This window comes from Rhinopithecus roxellana, chromosome 16 (assembly GCF_007565055.1).
Source record: "Rhinopithecus roxellana isolate Shanxi Qingling chromosome 16, ASM756505v1, whole genome shotgun sequence".
Classification (NCBI taxonomy): Eukaryota; Metazoa; Chordata; class Mammalia; order Primates; family Cercopithecidae; genus Rhinopithecus; species Rhinopithecus roxellana.
Window position 1 is genome coordinate 1723526 of NC_044564.1, and position 13433 is coordinate 1736958.

Below are 13433 nucleotides of genomic sequence, written 5' to 3' on the forward strand. Positions count from 1 at the left end.
CTGGCAATATAGCCTGCAGAAGACCTCAATCTGATTAAAGGAAGGAAGGAAATTGGAGAAAGGAAGAAAGAAACGAAAGAAAAATGATGGAGAGAAGGAGAGAGAAGGAGAGAGAAGGAGAGAGAAGGAGAGAGGCCCGGTACAAGTGTGAAATCAGAAGAACAGACTGAGGATGGTGAGATGCATGTGAACAGTGTGACGTGGGCAACCCCCACAAATAGACCTTCTGTTAAAAATAGCCTTTGTCTAAATGTGGAAAGGGTGTAAATATAGTAGCGGTTTCGGCTTACTACGGAGCCGCCCCTGCTCCAAGTAACAGAGGCTTATTATAGGAAGCGTGCGTCAGCAGCGGGAGGGGAGGAGAGGAATAGAGAAGCCCCGGGCCATGGGTACAGTACCCCCCAGCAGGAGGGGGGTCAGCCAGCCAGCGTCGCCCTGTTGGGGGCAAGCGGCCCGAATGACTCTGAAACGCTCTCACAGAGTTCCTCTAGGCAGAAAACTCTAGCCGAGCTATGGGAGGAAGGGAGGAAGGAAGGAATCGCTGTGCTGAAAAGGATCTAGGCTTGTCTCGGCGATGCCGCTCACTTTCAAGTGGGATTTCAGCAGGCATTGCGTCCTGTGTGCAGCAGGCTGCTCGCTCCTGGACACTGCAGGAAGTTTTCAAAGGAACCCCCTGGAACGACCAGCCTGCAGGCAAGCCGGTTTCCTCAGCCCTGAGTACAGAGGACAAATGTCTAGAAAATCAGTGGAAAGTGCCAGAAAGGAGTTTGATTCAAGTTTTTTTTTTTTTTAAGACTGGGTTTTCATGTCTGTGTCTGGTATCACGTGCTAAGTAGGTGCATGGGGCACGGTGGACTCCTGAGCTGGACACACATGAGTGCGTGTATGTGTGTTGGGCTGTATGCGTGGACAGTGAAGCATGCATGGACATGTCCCGGGCTGGGAGGAGAGGGCACTGGGTTAAAGGGTGACAGACCAGGGGATAATGAGGACCCCCAAAGGCCTGGAAGGGAGACACACCAGCAGCAGCAGGTCAAGGGAACAAAACTGTTCTGGGAAGCTCACTGCTCTGCTTTCTACAGTTACAGAGATGGCAAAGGGTTGAATGCCCATATGGGTGTTAAGACCTGCTGCTGCTGGTGTGTCTCCCTTCCAGGCCTTTGGGGGTCCTCATTATCCCCTGATCTGTCACCCTTTAACCCAGTGCCCTCTCCTCCCAGCCCGGGACATGTCCATGCATCCTTCACTGTCCACACATACAGCCCAACACACATACACGCACTCATGCACACCCACATTCAATGTGGGCCCTGTGGCCCTTTCCAGCAATAGCCCTCACACCCCACCCCCCCACCCCCACCCCCGGCGTCCCACCCTGGCCCTGCACTCTCATGGAGTCCCTTCATCTGCTCTGCCCCTGCCCTCTGGCTCATCACTAGCCTTGAGCTTGCCTCTTGGACGTAAGGCAAACCTAGCTCCTCCAGGTGGATCTGCACTTCTCCTCAGATGTGATTGGGGCTTGTGCGCTTATGCTGCTCCTCAAGCCAGCCTGGGTGACCACCTCACTGCTCACACCCCTGGATTGAATGCTAATGCCCCTATCATGTTTCACCGACCTGCTCCTCAGGACTGATCTTCAACCTGTCAGCCATTCCCCAGCATCATCCAAACTGCCCTGAAAACCACCTTTCCAAAATGCAGAGCCAGCAGTGTCACTGCCCCACTCAAAATGCTCCTGACAGCTCCCCACCTCCTGTAAGACAAAGTCCAAACCTTGGAAGGCCGGACTTGACCCCCGTCTGCTTTTCCAGCTGTGTCTCCTGCTACCCTACCCTATATGGTGCCTACACAGGCTCTGAAGGTGGGTGATTACCCCCAGGAATCTTCCCCTTCATGCCTCTGCAGGGACCATGCTGTTTCCTTGGGCTACAATACTTCTCTTCCAAGTCTCTGCACATCAGGATTCTACCCACCCTTCAGGGCCCCAGTTCCAGAAGACTGCCCACCTATTCTGGGAAGCCTTCTTGGATCTCTCCTCCCACAGCAACTACCTTTCAGTTTTTTTTTTTTCACTCCTTCTGCAAACCCCAAGTCATTTTTGTATATTTGGAAAATGAATCAAGAGGCCCAGTACTGCATCTGGGTGTGGTGCCCTCCCCTGCCCTCCAACAGAGCCTGCATGTCCCTCCATCACCAGAATGCTTGTTCCTCTGTGTTGGAGTTGCCTGTTTATCCACCGGTCTCCCCACTGGAGTCTAACTTCTTAGGGAAGGGTCTGGATGACCTTGTTCAGGCCATTGCACAGCGCCATTGCACAGCGCCATTCATTACACTAAAGGAACTGGGCCTCCAGGGCTCTATACTTCTGCTATGTAGTGAATGTTTGCATTCCTTCCAAATTTATGTTGAAACCCTAATCCCCAGTGTAATAGTTTTTGGAGATGGAGACTTTGGGAGGTAATGAGGTGATGAGGACAGGACCTTCATGGTGGGATTAGTGCCCGTATAAAGAGAGACAGGAGAGTGTTCTTCCTCTCTCTGCTCTCTGCCATGTAAAGACACAGCAAGGAGATGTCAAGTGAGGGCCCTCCCCAGAATCCAACCATGCTGGCACACTCAACATGTACTTCCCAGCTTCCAGAACCGTGAGAACGAAATTTCTGTGATTTCATCTACTGAGCCTAGGATATTTGTTATAGTGACTAAGACAACTTCCTTACCTTTTCCAGATGTTCCCATCTGTTTTCAAGCCCCTCTGCTATTTTCTGCTGACCCTGCCATTGGCCCTGATACTGGTGCGAGAGCCACTTGGGTACAATCCTGAGATGCTGGGCCTGGAGTTGGAAGAACTAGGTGAGAGTTTCAGCTCTGCCTCTTACCTGCCTGCCAGTGGGCAATTCATTTTTCCTCTCCCAACAGTCTCCTCAGCCATGAAAAGGAGTGACAGCAGTCACTGCATGGGGTTGCTGTGAGGACTAAGTGAGAATGTGGAGCTGAAAGCCTCTGACAAACTGTGCGGTGCTCTTCAGATGTCGGGGCCTTTGTTGCAGCCCTCACCTACTCTCCACCTCGGCTGTGCTTTGGAAACCTGCCCAGGCACCAGCTATGTCGACTCCCGCTGCCATTCAGGCCCATAAGGATGTCCTAGAAAATACTTTTGCCACCTCTCTATGTTAACAGCTCGAAATCTCCAGACACTTCTGATTACCAGGATTTTGAGTACATGACGGTTTTCTTCCTCAAAATTCTTAAATAGCAAAAAGGCTTGAATGACAGTCAGGACTGGCAGAAGTTGGACTGTCATTGTGAACCAAGGAAGGAGGCTGCAAAAGGAAATGGGAAGAAAGTGGATATGCTGATAGCCAGGCTGGTGCTCTTCCAGGTAAGTCTACCTGCCCTGGCCCCAAGCGGCCCTGTCCTGGGCTTGGCTGGTCCTGCAGGTTCCCAGGATACAGCAGAGCTAGTGGATGGCCTGGAAAGCAAGTATTTGGGCAGATCGTATCTTCTGCCTGGAGAGAATGTGAATACTGTGGAAAGAGCCAGGCCATGAGTTCTGCAGAGCCCAGCTCTAGTTCCTGTTATGTCCCCTTACTAACAGGGTACATTGAGTAAGTCTCCTAACCCATTAGACCCTCAGTTATTCATTGCTAAATAGAAATCATTTTGATGAGAATCAAAATCAAATGATCACTTATGAAAATTGTATGCATAGTACCTGTGATCAATAAATGGCAATTGAAACTGATTCTAAATCTGTTTCTCCAGAGTAGTATTTCATGCTGCTGGGAAACAAGCAAAGACAAGTGATTTGGAAAACTAAGGTGTTGGAGTAGATATTTTTTCTTTAATACCTCCCAATCAGGACAAAATAATTTCCACCAGATAGGCTGCAAAACTTGCCATGGGAGCAAGGATTTTGGGGGAAGGCCAAGAAAGTGGATCACTGTTTGATTATACCAGAAGAATAAGAGACTCAAATTGCTTAGAATCTCCAAAATTTGTCTTTGTAGCCCATTAAATAGAAATTCTTACAGCTAGAATACAATATATGTTTTAAAATGACACATACTAATAGAATTACATTTGGAGAGTGGGGGCTTCTGGCAGAAATACTTTTCACCAGTCACCAATCCATAATCAATCTATACTTCTCCAGCTATATTCCCCTCCCCTATCTGAATCTTTTTTATATATGCACACATATGTGCTTTCATGCAACACATAGTCATATGAGTAGGTGGGATGGGGGTGGGTGGCAGAAAGGACAAGAGCTGCAACTTTGAAGGAAGACATTTCTGGTTCAAACCATGGCTCTACCTTGTATTATCTGAGTGGCATGTTGGGGAAAGCATGTTGAGGGAAACAAGGATTGTACCTGCAACACTACCTGCTTATCTACCTCAAAGATAGTTGTAAAGATCAAAGATACTGTGTACAAAATGCTTATGTAGTGCTAATGGGCTAATGGTATCGTTGGGTAAATTCACAACATGCATGCACGTAGATATAAATGCTCATCTGTATATACAAATATACTGTTCATATGCATGCACACTGACAAATAAGCATGCATTCCTACACCTGCGTGCATTCAAACATAGAATGGAACAATGACTGTGCACCTTTGCTACATAATCTAATTAAGATGTAGAAAATAAATTTTTTCCTAGGGGTGGTGTTCTAAGATATCATTGAGCCTGAGTTCCTATAATATTCTGGGTAAGAGGACCATGGATGTGGGGTACAAGGCTTCTGAAGTAGAGGTGTGGGCCTGAGGCCAAGTACCTGATGTGGATGTCCAAGCAAAAGACATCTGGATTGGGTAGATGTGGTGGCCATAAGAATATGTCTCCTGGAGAGGGAGCTCAGATGATCATGGCCTCCAGCTGCTTGCACCCATATTTATGTAGAGGCCACTCTTCCTGTTGGCTGCCTCCAGACAATCAGCAATTGAGTGTGGCAGGGATACTAAGGCAGACCTGTCTCCAAGAGACAGGGAGCTTCTGTTCCCTGTCTGATAGGTGACTTTGGCTTGAGGACTCTCTGATGGCCTTGCTATAGGCAGTCTAGGAGCTTCCACCCAACCTTGCTTCCCTCCCTCCTGCACTTGGGTCAGACTTGTATCAAGGTGTGATGGCTCTCTTAGCCTTTCCTCTCTCCTAGCCTCTACCAGCTCCCTCCTCATTTTTATCTCACAGATGTTTCCCCTAGTAAAATCCTCTGTATTGTTTATCCTGTCTTGGTGTCTGCACCGAAGGGGAGTACAGAATCCCAAGTCACAGAAAGAGCCCAGATAACCTGCACATCCACTCTGTGAGGCAGGGCTTCTGAACCTTCTTCCAAGGTGAGGGTGTAGGTTTGAGAAGCTCTATGACTTTCCCAAGCTCAAAGGATTAGAAAGCAGCAGAGCCTGGTCCAGAACCCAAGCTTCCTGATCCCCAGATCCCTGTTCTCTTCTGCTTGGCACTGTCCACTGACCACTTTCCCAACAGTTTTCCCAAGCTTCCTATCATATCCACAATTTTCCCTGTGAAGAGGCAGTGCAAGCTTACCACTCCCATTTCGAAAATGAGAAGCTGAGAGTCAGATAGGCAAGGTCAATTGCCCAAGGTCATTGGTTAGCAAGTGACAGGGCAGGTATTTCAACCTAATTCTCCTGCCTCCCAACCCAGGTCTGCACCTTTTATCACCCTCCATGCTACTTTACTTCCTGTCAGAAATCTAGGAGTTGTCTGCTCCACCTGCCTGCCACTCTCCACAAATTCCATTTCCCCCCTCTTCCTGGAAGCATATGCCCCAGGGTCGGGGAGTCCTGGCTGTGCCCAGTATGCAGGGGCCTGGGGTCCAGCCCAGGGCTGTGGGAAGAAGCACTACTTGCCACTGTTAGAAACCCACCGCTGAGCCTCCTTCCTTCTAGCTTGAAAGTGCTCTAGAGTTTCTGTGCTCACAATGCATCTCTTTGGAAGTCTGCCCTCCCAGGGTTGCCATGGTGACTATTTTGGTACTGCATGCTAGAAAAAGCTGAGGCACCTGCTGGTCACACCACCAAAACTTGTCTCTCTGAAAAATCAGCAGATGGCATTTGTCAGAAATTCCTACTTCTTGATTAATTTGGGAAAAAGAAGAGTGTGTGGCAGTGCTGATATCCTTTAACCCGGACCGAGCGTGTTGGTGTTTCAGGGAGGATGTGAAAAGCCATGCACAGACCCCATGAGATTCTTCTGAAGTGGTGGGTCATTTAGTTTTCCCAGAGAGGCAAAGAAGTTTGGTGATTTGGAGCCTAGTAAATGAAAACAAGGGAAAGACCATGATGTTGCTTTTGTATTAAGAAGAGTTGAAATTTCAAGGCCAGTTCTGAAGAGGCCTATACCCCACTTCTAGTAACTTCCGTGAGTTCTCAAATATGCCTCAGATTGGGTCCAGCTTTTAATTAGAGGAATGTGTTGAAATCACAAGTTAGATTCAAATCCCAGTTCTGCCACCTACTAATTGTGTGAGCTTGGACAGGACCCTCAGTCCATCTACACCTGTTTCCTCATCTGTAAATCAGTGATAATAACATTTACCTCCTAAGGTTGTCGTGAGGATTAAATGACATAGCTATTGTTGTTATTATTATTAACTAGAATTAAATCTAGGCATGGAGAAATTAGCAAGTCCATATGTTCATATAGTTTTACATACAACTTTGCAACTATGCTCCTGAAAGTAAATCAATTAATTTCACTGTCTCCATCTAAGCAGTGACATTACAGTTGGAGCAACATTAAAAAATACAACAAAAACTTCTGGTGCACATTGTACAATGTGTTTCTACCTTACTTGTTCTGCTTCCCTTTTCATAGTTTGCAATACTATTTGTTCCCAGTGCTACTTAGCAAACTTTGACTGAACTGGTTCCCTAAGCGTGCATTGACTACCACCTCTGAATTTTCGACCAGGCACTTAAAAGAGTTTTCTGTAGAAGGAGTTATGTAGTTTACTGCTTTTTTTTCACCTGTTGTTTCTCTGTGAAGAAGAAGCCTCAAGTTCCCTACTGGCAATTATGTTCTATCAGAAGTCCTGGTAAGTCCTGGCTGACAAAATCTGGGTACTCTCCTTTCCTGTGGCCATATCAGTCATTGCTAATCAATCAGCATTCTTCTTGCGAATTTTTAAAGACCTGGGAACCTTCCAGAAGTCAGTGCTCAAGGCAGCCACTGCTAATTGATCAGAGGGTGGAAAAGGATATGCATTTGTCATCCTCATTGTAGGGGAAAGAACCCAGGAATGTATTAATTCTAATCCCAGTTCTGCCTTTAACTAGCTGTATGAACTTGAACGAATCATTTCCTTCTCTGGGGCTCAGTTTCTATATTTGGAACAAGTTGAATAATCTTTACTTCTTTCTAGTTCTCAGTCTCCACACTTTACCATGCTCCCTATTCCCTACCACATGTACACACACTCTCCCATCAGGTGGGCTCCCAGCACCCAAGGCAGGCTCTGATCTGCTTCTTTCCTGGGACTTATCCAAATGATCAGATTTTATCAAACATCCTGGGATGGCTGAGGGCCAAAGAAAACATTCTCAGATGCTTAGAATCATCAAATCATTTCTGCTATGAAAGTTGCCTTAGCGCACAATGAGCTGAATCCTCCATGTTAAAGATGAGCAAACTAGAACAAGAGAAGTTCAGTGACTTCCTTGAGGTCACGCAGCAAGTCAGCAGGTTGATCTGACCCCTGTTTGAGGACCCATCAAATCTGAGGCCAGGCATTGTCCTGAATCTTGAGAAAGTTCATAAGGATCCTAGCTAAGAGCAAGCCGGGGAAGATACTAGCCACCCGGGTGCTCCGGAAACCTGAAGGGTCCTGGGGGGATGGGGGCTGCACACAGCTGGAAGTGGCTGAGGAACACCTGCTGGGGGTCCCAGCCTATGCAGTGTGACTTGAGGAGGTCTTGGCCCCTGTCCAAGCCTCTGGTCTCACCTGTATAAAGAGATGGACTGTACAATCACTGGTCCTCAAGCCAGGCTAAGCAGCATAATACTTGGAAAGTTGACAACAACAACAACAAAATGCAGTCTAGATGCCACAGCCCTAAAGATTTCAATTCCATTGGTCTGAGTAGGCTTCCATATCTGTACTTGTATAAAAAGCCTCATTGGTGGTTTGAATCTATAGCCAGGTACAGTGAGTTGAATGGTTCCCCTCCTCCAAAAAAAAAAAAAAAAAAAAAAAAAAGAAAGAAAGAAAGAAAGAAAAATGTTCCATGTCCTAATCCCCAGAAACTGTGACTATTACCTTATTTGGAAAAAGGATCTTTGCAGATGTGAAGGATCTTGATATGAAGAAGATCATCCCAAATTAGCTGGTGGGCTCTAAATCCAATGCCAATGTCCTTATAAATGTAAGGCAGAATGAGATTTAACACAGAGAGAGGAGAAAGAGGCGCTATGACCAGAGAAGCAGAGATTGGAGCAATGTGGCCACAAATCGAAGAATGTCTATAGCTCCAAGGAACTGGAAGAGGTGAAGAATGGATTCTCCCCTACAGCGTCCAGAGGGAGGGCAGCACTGCTAACACCTTGATTTTGGACTTCTTGTCTCCAGAAATGTAAAACAATAAATTTCTGTTGTTTTCAGTCACCCAGTCACGTGCCCTGGGCTTTACAAATCAGATACGCCCATGGAAGACTGTGGTTTAGAAATGGACCAGAAGGAAGGGGGCTGCCCAGAACCCACCTTTGGCCCAAGCAGCCCTGGAGACCTGCAGCTTTGAGGGTATCAGAGCCTGAGGTTCTGGTGCTGCCCAGAGCTCACCATCATTTGTGAAAGCTGTAGGGTCTATGCCAAGGAGGGGTCTTCAAAGGTGTGATCTCACTGCGTGGTTTGGGCACTTTTTCTGGCTGGCACTTTTAAGCTGGACTATTTGGCTATCCTGGAGATTCCTTCGAAAGGAAAGGAAGTTCTAAATGTAAATGCCACCTCACAGACACTTGTTAATCCTCTCTTTTTCTCCTCCCTCCTGCCTCTCCTCTGCCACGCCTGTCAAACTGCTTAGGACAGTATAGCATTCTAAGCATTGTGGGACCCTTGAACAGGAATATATTGGATCTAAGTTCCCACAAAATGGCTCTGATTGTTTGAAAATGCTTAGAGTCCCTGCTCCTCTGTGGGAAGGGGTAAGACTCTCCAGGATTACTGAAGGCTGCCAAGGTAGAGTCAGGGAAGGTGCAGATGTTCCTTTAGCTCCTCTCCTCCCACCGGCCCTGTTCTAGAGTTTAAATTTCAGTAAGAATAAGTAGGGGAATTTTCACTGGCTCATGTGTGAACTTGAATGTAAAAGTTGACTGCAGGCTGGGCACGGTGGCTCACGCCAGTAATCCCAGCACTTTGGGAGGCCGAGGCAGGCGGATCACTTGAGGTCAGGAGTTTGAGACCAGCCTGGCCAACATGGTGAAACTCTGTCTCTACTAAAAAATGCAAAAATTACCCAGGCATAATGGCAGGCGCCTGTAGTCCAGCTACTTGGGAGGCTGAGGCAGGAGAATTGCTTGAACCCAGAAGGCGGAGTTTGCAGTAAGCCGAGATGGCGCCACTGTACTCCAGCTTGGGCGACAGAGCGAGACTCCGTCTCAAACAACAACAACAACAACAACAACAACAACAACAACAAACTGACTGCATTTATTTCCAAGCTGACTGCCCTGTTCTTTCCCTAGACAGCTCTTTGGGAAGGTTTGTGCTTTGCAGCGAGAGGTACCTGCAAGCTTTCTTGTTCTGAAGGACCTTCAGTGCAATGACAAAGTGGTTATGGATAATCCAAAAACAAATGAACAAAAAAGGTGGGAGATGAAACGAAGAGCAGCATTAGCAAAGGAGAGGTGAAAGACATCTGAAGTTAGTCCTCCTTACCCAAACTCCACAAATGGCCATTGTCTGTACAAGTCATCCGGCCCTGAATCCCTGAGCCGTGGGGGTGGGGTGGGGGGTGGCAGTGGTGGTAGCAGAGGGAGCAGGGACTCAGACAGACCTGAGTTCAGGGGCCAACTCTGGCTTCTGCATCAGATATAAAATCCGGGCCATTTAGGCAGATTCTCCTTCCTCTCTGAGCCTCGATTTTTAAAATTTCATATATTTTATGTATATCCAGTCTGCCCTGTATTGTTATTATTTACAGTCGTTGTGTCCTAAAAAGCCTCTTGGAACACTGCACTGGCAGATACTGAACCACTGCTCCAAGGGGAAATAACAGGGTTAGGTTCCAGTGAGCCTCTGGTTACAGTTCTGTCAATCATAAAACATAATCATGTGTGTGTTTCTGTTTAAAGACATCTTATTTAATATTATTGCTGTTTCATTGACATTGAACTCACCTGTTTAAAGACAACTTATTTAATACTACTGCTGATTCATTGACACTGAACTCATGGCCAACAGCACTATAACTCATGCCTGAACGAAGTGTTTCTACCACAGCTATTTTCTCTGTAAGGAGCATCACAGCCTCCCTGGGCTTAGTTCAGTGCTATGCTGGGGGACCATTTGAAACAGTGAAATACTGAACAAAAAAGCACAAAAATGTGAAAAATGTGGTACCAACTAGACCACAAAAGGACACTTGTTTATAGTGTGAGAGCTGAAACAAGGAGGCAGAGTGTCACCTTGTTTGACCTGAGCTGGGAATGTGCACATTGGGCAGCTGCAATTTTTTGCCATTCTGCTCACAGCAAAAGTGCTGCAAGTATTGATTTTGGGGTTAAAAATTAATCTTAATGAGTAGGCAGATTTGCAAATATAGAAATTATGATTAATGTAGACGGTATATAAATATAAATATATATTCAGTTGACTCTTGAACAACACAAGAGTAGCTGGGATTAGAGGCACCTGCCATCATGCCTGGCTAATTTTTGTATTTTTAGTTGAGGCTGGGTTTCACCATGTTGGCCAGGCTGGTATTGAACTCCTGACCTCTGGTAATCCGCCTGACTCGGCCTCCCAAAGTGCTGGGATTACAGTTTACGAACAGATGGGTTCTCTGTGCAAAGGCAGTAGCTTTTACAATGAGTAACCTGAGTTGGGAATGAGTAATCACAGTATGAACTGTGCGGGAAACTTACACAGATTTTCTTCCACCTCTGTTACCTCTGAGACAGCAAGATCAACCCTTTCTCTTTCTCCTCCTCCTCAGCCTATGCAATGTAAAGATGGTGAGGATGAAGACTTTCATAATGATCCACTTCCATTTACTGAATAGTAAACAGCTTTTCTCTTATGATTTCCTTAGTGAATTCTTTTTATTCCATGTTACTTTATTGTAAGAATCAGCATATAATACATACAACATACAAAATATGTGTTAATTGAGTATTTATATTATGGGTAAGGCTTCCAGTCAACAGTGGGCTATTAGCAAATGAATTTTGGGGGTTCGAAGTGGGGATTTTCGACTGCATGGGGTGTCAGCTCCACAAAGCCCCTCATTGTTCAAGGGTCAACTGTATCGCTACTTACCTCACATGGTTTTTGTCAGGACCAAATGCATAGGGAGAAGACATCTTCTACCAGAAGGCACTGTACAAGTGAATGTAATGGTTATGTAACATACCAGCCTGGTGGATCCCTTCTCAGCTCAAGAGTCACCCGCACCAGAAAGTCTTGCACCAAAGGCCAGAACCTAACTGTAAATACAAACTAGAACCAGATCCTGAGTTGCCTAGGTGGGGAGGAAGGAGAAGAGGGTCAAGAGGAAAACTTGTTTGCCGCATTCAACTTCTCATCATTTAGGAGCCTAGTTGCAAGGGCTTAATTTGTTGCTTGGCAATGCCAGGATTTGCATCCAGGATCTCTGATGCAAGAGTTAGCAGCAGCCTTAACCCCTAGAATATATGACTATTAATTTAATCACATAATCATTGAAATAAAAACACATCACTTAAAAATTCTTGGAGAGAACTCATGCACCCCTGAGAATACATGCCCCCATCACTCTACTTGGAGAAACATCCCTTTACTAGCGTCCCTCTAAAGATTGCTAAAAGTCGTGAGCTCCTTTTCCTGCTCCCCCTCCTTTTTTTTTTTTTTTTGAGATGGAGTCTCACTTTGTTGCCCAGGCTGGAGTACAATGGCATGATCTTGGCTCACTGCAACCTCTGCCTTCTGGGTTCAAGTGATTCTCTCACTTCAGCCTCCTGAGTAGCTGGGATTACAGGCACCCACCATCATGCCCAGCTAATTTTTGTATTTTTAGTTGAGGCTGGGTTTCACCATGTTGGCCAGGCTGGTCTTGAACTCCTGACCTCTGGTAATCGACCTGGCTCGGCCTCCCAAAGTGCTGGGATTACAGGCGTGAGCCACTGCTCCTAACCTCCCTGCTCCCTTTACACCCTTACCCTAGAAGAAGATAGTGACATAACATCTGCAAAATAACACAAGATGGCAGCTGCATGGGATGAAGACTTCTTGTTGCAGGATGGTTTGAGTTGGGAATGAGCTGGCTCCAGAAGGATGAGGATGGAGACATGGACCAGGAGCTGGCCAAGCATCAACAGAGCACAGCAGAGGCTCCTGAGGTGGGAATGCTCCTTGCTGGCCTCACCCCAGCCCCATTTCCCCTCCACTGCCTATGAGTTTATTAATAGATGGGTTCTCTGTACAAAGGCAGTAGTTCTTACAATGAGTAACCTGAGGAATTCGTTCACTCCACAAACATTCAGCAAACATCCACTGTATTCCAGGATTTATACAAATGCCTGGCCATACCAAAATTAGTATTAGAGGACAGTCACATATTACTACTTTAGAAGAGACAGTTGGACCCAGGGGTTGCAAATGTATCTTCTGGAGCCTGGCTGGCTGACCACTTGGATTAAAGTCCCTGTGTTATTTGGGCAAGTTGTTTAACCTTTCTGTGCCTCAGTTTTCTCATATGTAAGATGGAGAAAATCCTAGCACTTACCTATGGAATTGATATGGTGTTAAATGAAATGGGTTAATGCATGTAAAGCTTTCTACCAGTACCTGTCATGTGATAAGCACACATTAAATGTTAGCTGTTACTAACTTAAGTGGGCCAATCCTATTCATGTGACAGTGAGGGAGAGAGAGAGAGAGAGAGAGAGAGAGAGAGAGAGAGAGAGAGACTGGGAAAGAGAGGGAGAGAAGAGATGTATATACTTTTGAGGGCACGTAAGATGGGATTTTGAAGTATCATATTGATTATGTATGGTTTTTACCTTGTGAAGTTACTTCAGAAATTAACTCCTACATAGAACAATCCCACTGTATTACTATTACTAGTAGTGGCAAATATTTATTGTGTCACATACATACCAGGCCACAGTGCTAAGTACGTTACATGTATTATTTGCTTTAATTCACACAATAATCAGTACCAATATTATTTACATTTTCAGATGAGGAAATTGAAGTATAGAGCAGTAAAG

General features: G+C 46.0%; 1 long non-coding RNA gene across 1 annotated transcript; it reads right to left on the bottom strand.

Moving 5' to 3' along the window:
- Positions 1 to 656: 656 nt before the first annotated feature.
- Positions 657 to 2918, bottom strand: LOC115893998. The gene is made up of 3 exons (XR_004054040.1): positions 2721 to 2918; positions 1617 to 1753; positions 657 to 713 (listed from the first exon to the last, which is right to left on the bottom strand). It is a non-coding gene; the product is annotated as an uncharacterized LOC115893998 (long non-coding RNA).
- Positions 2919 to 13433: the final 10515 nt, after the last annotated feature.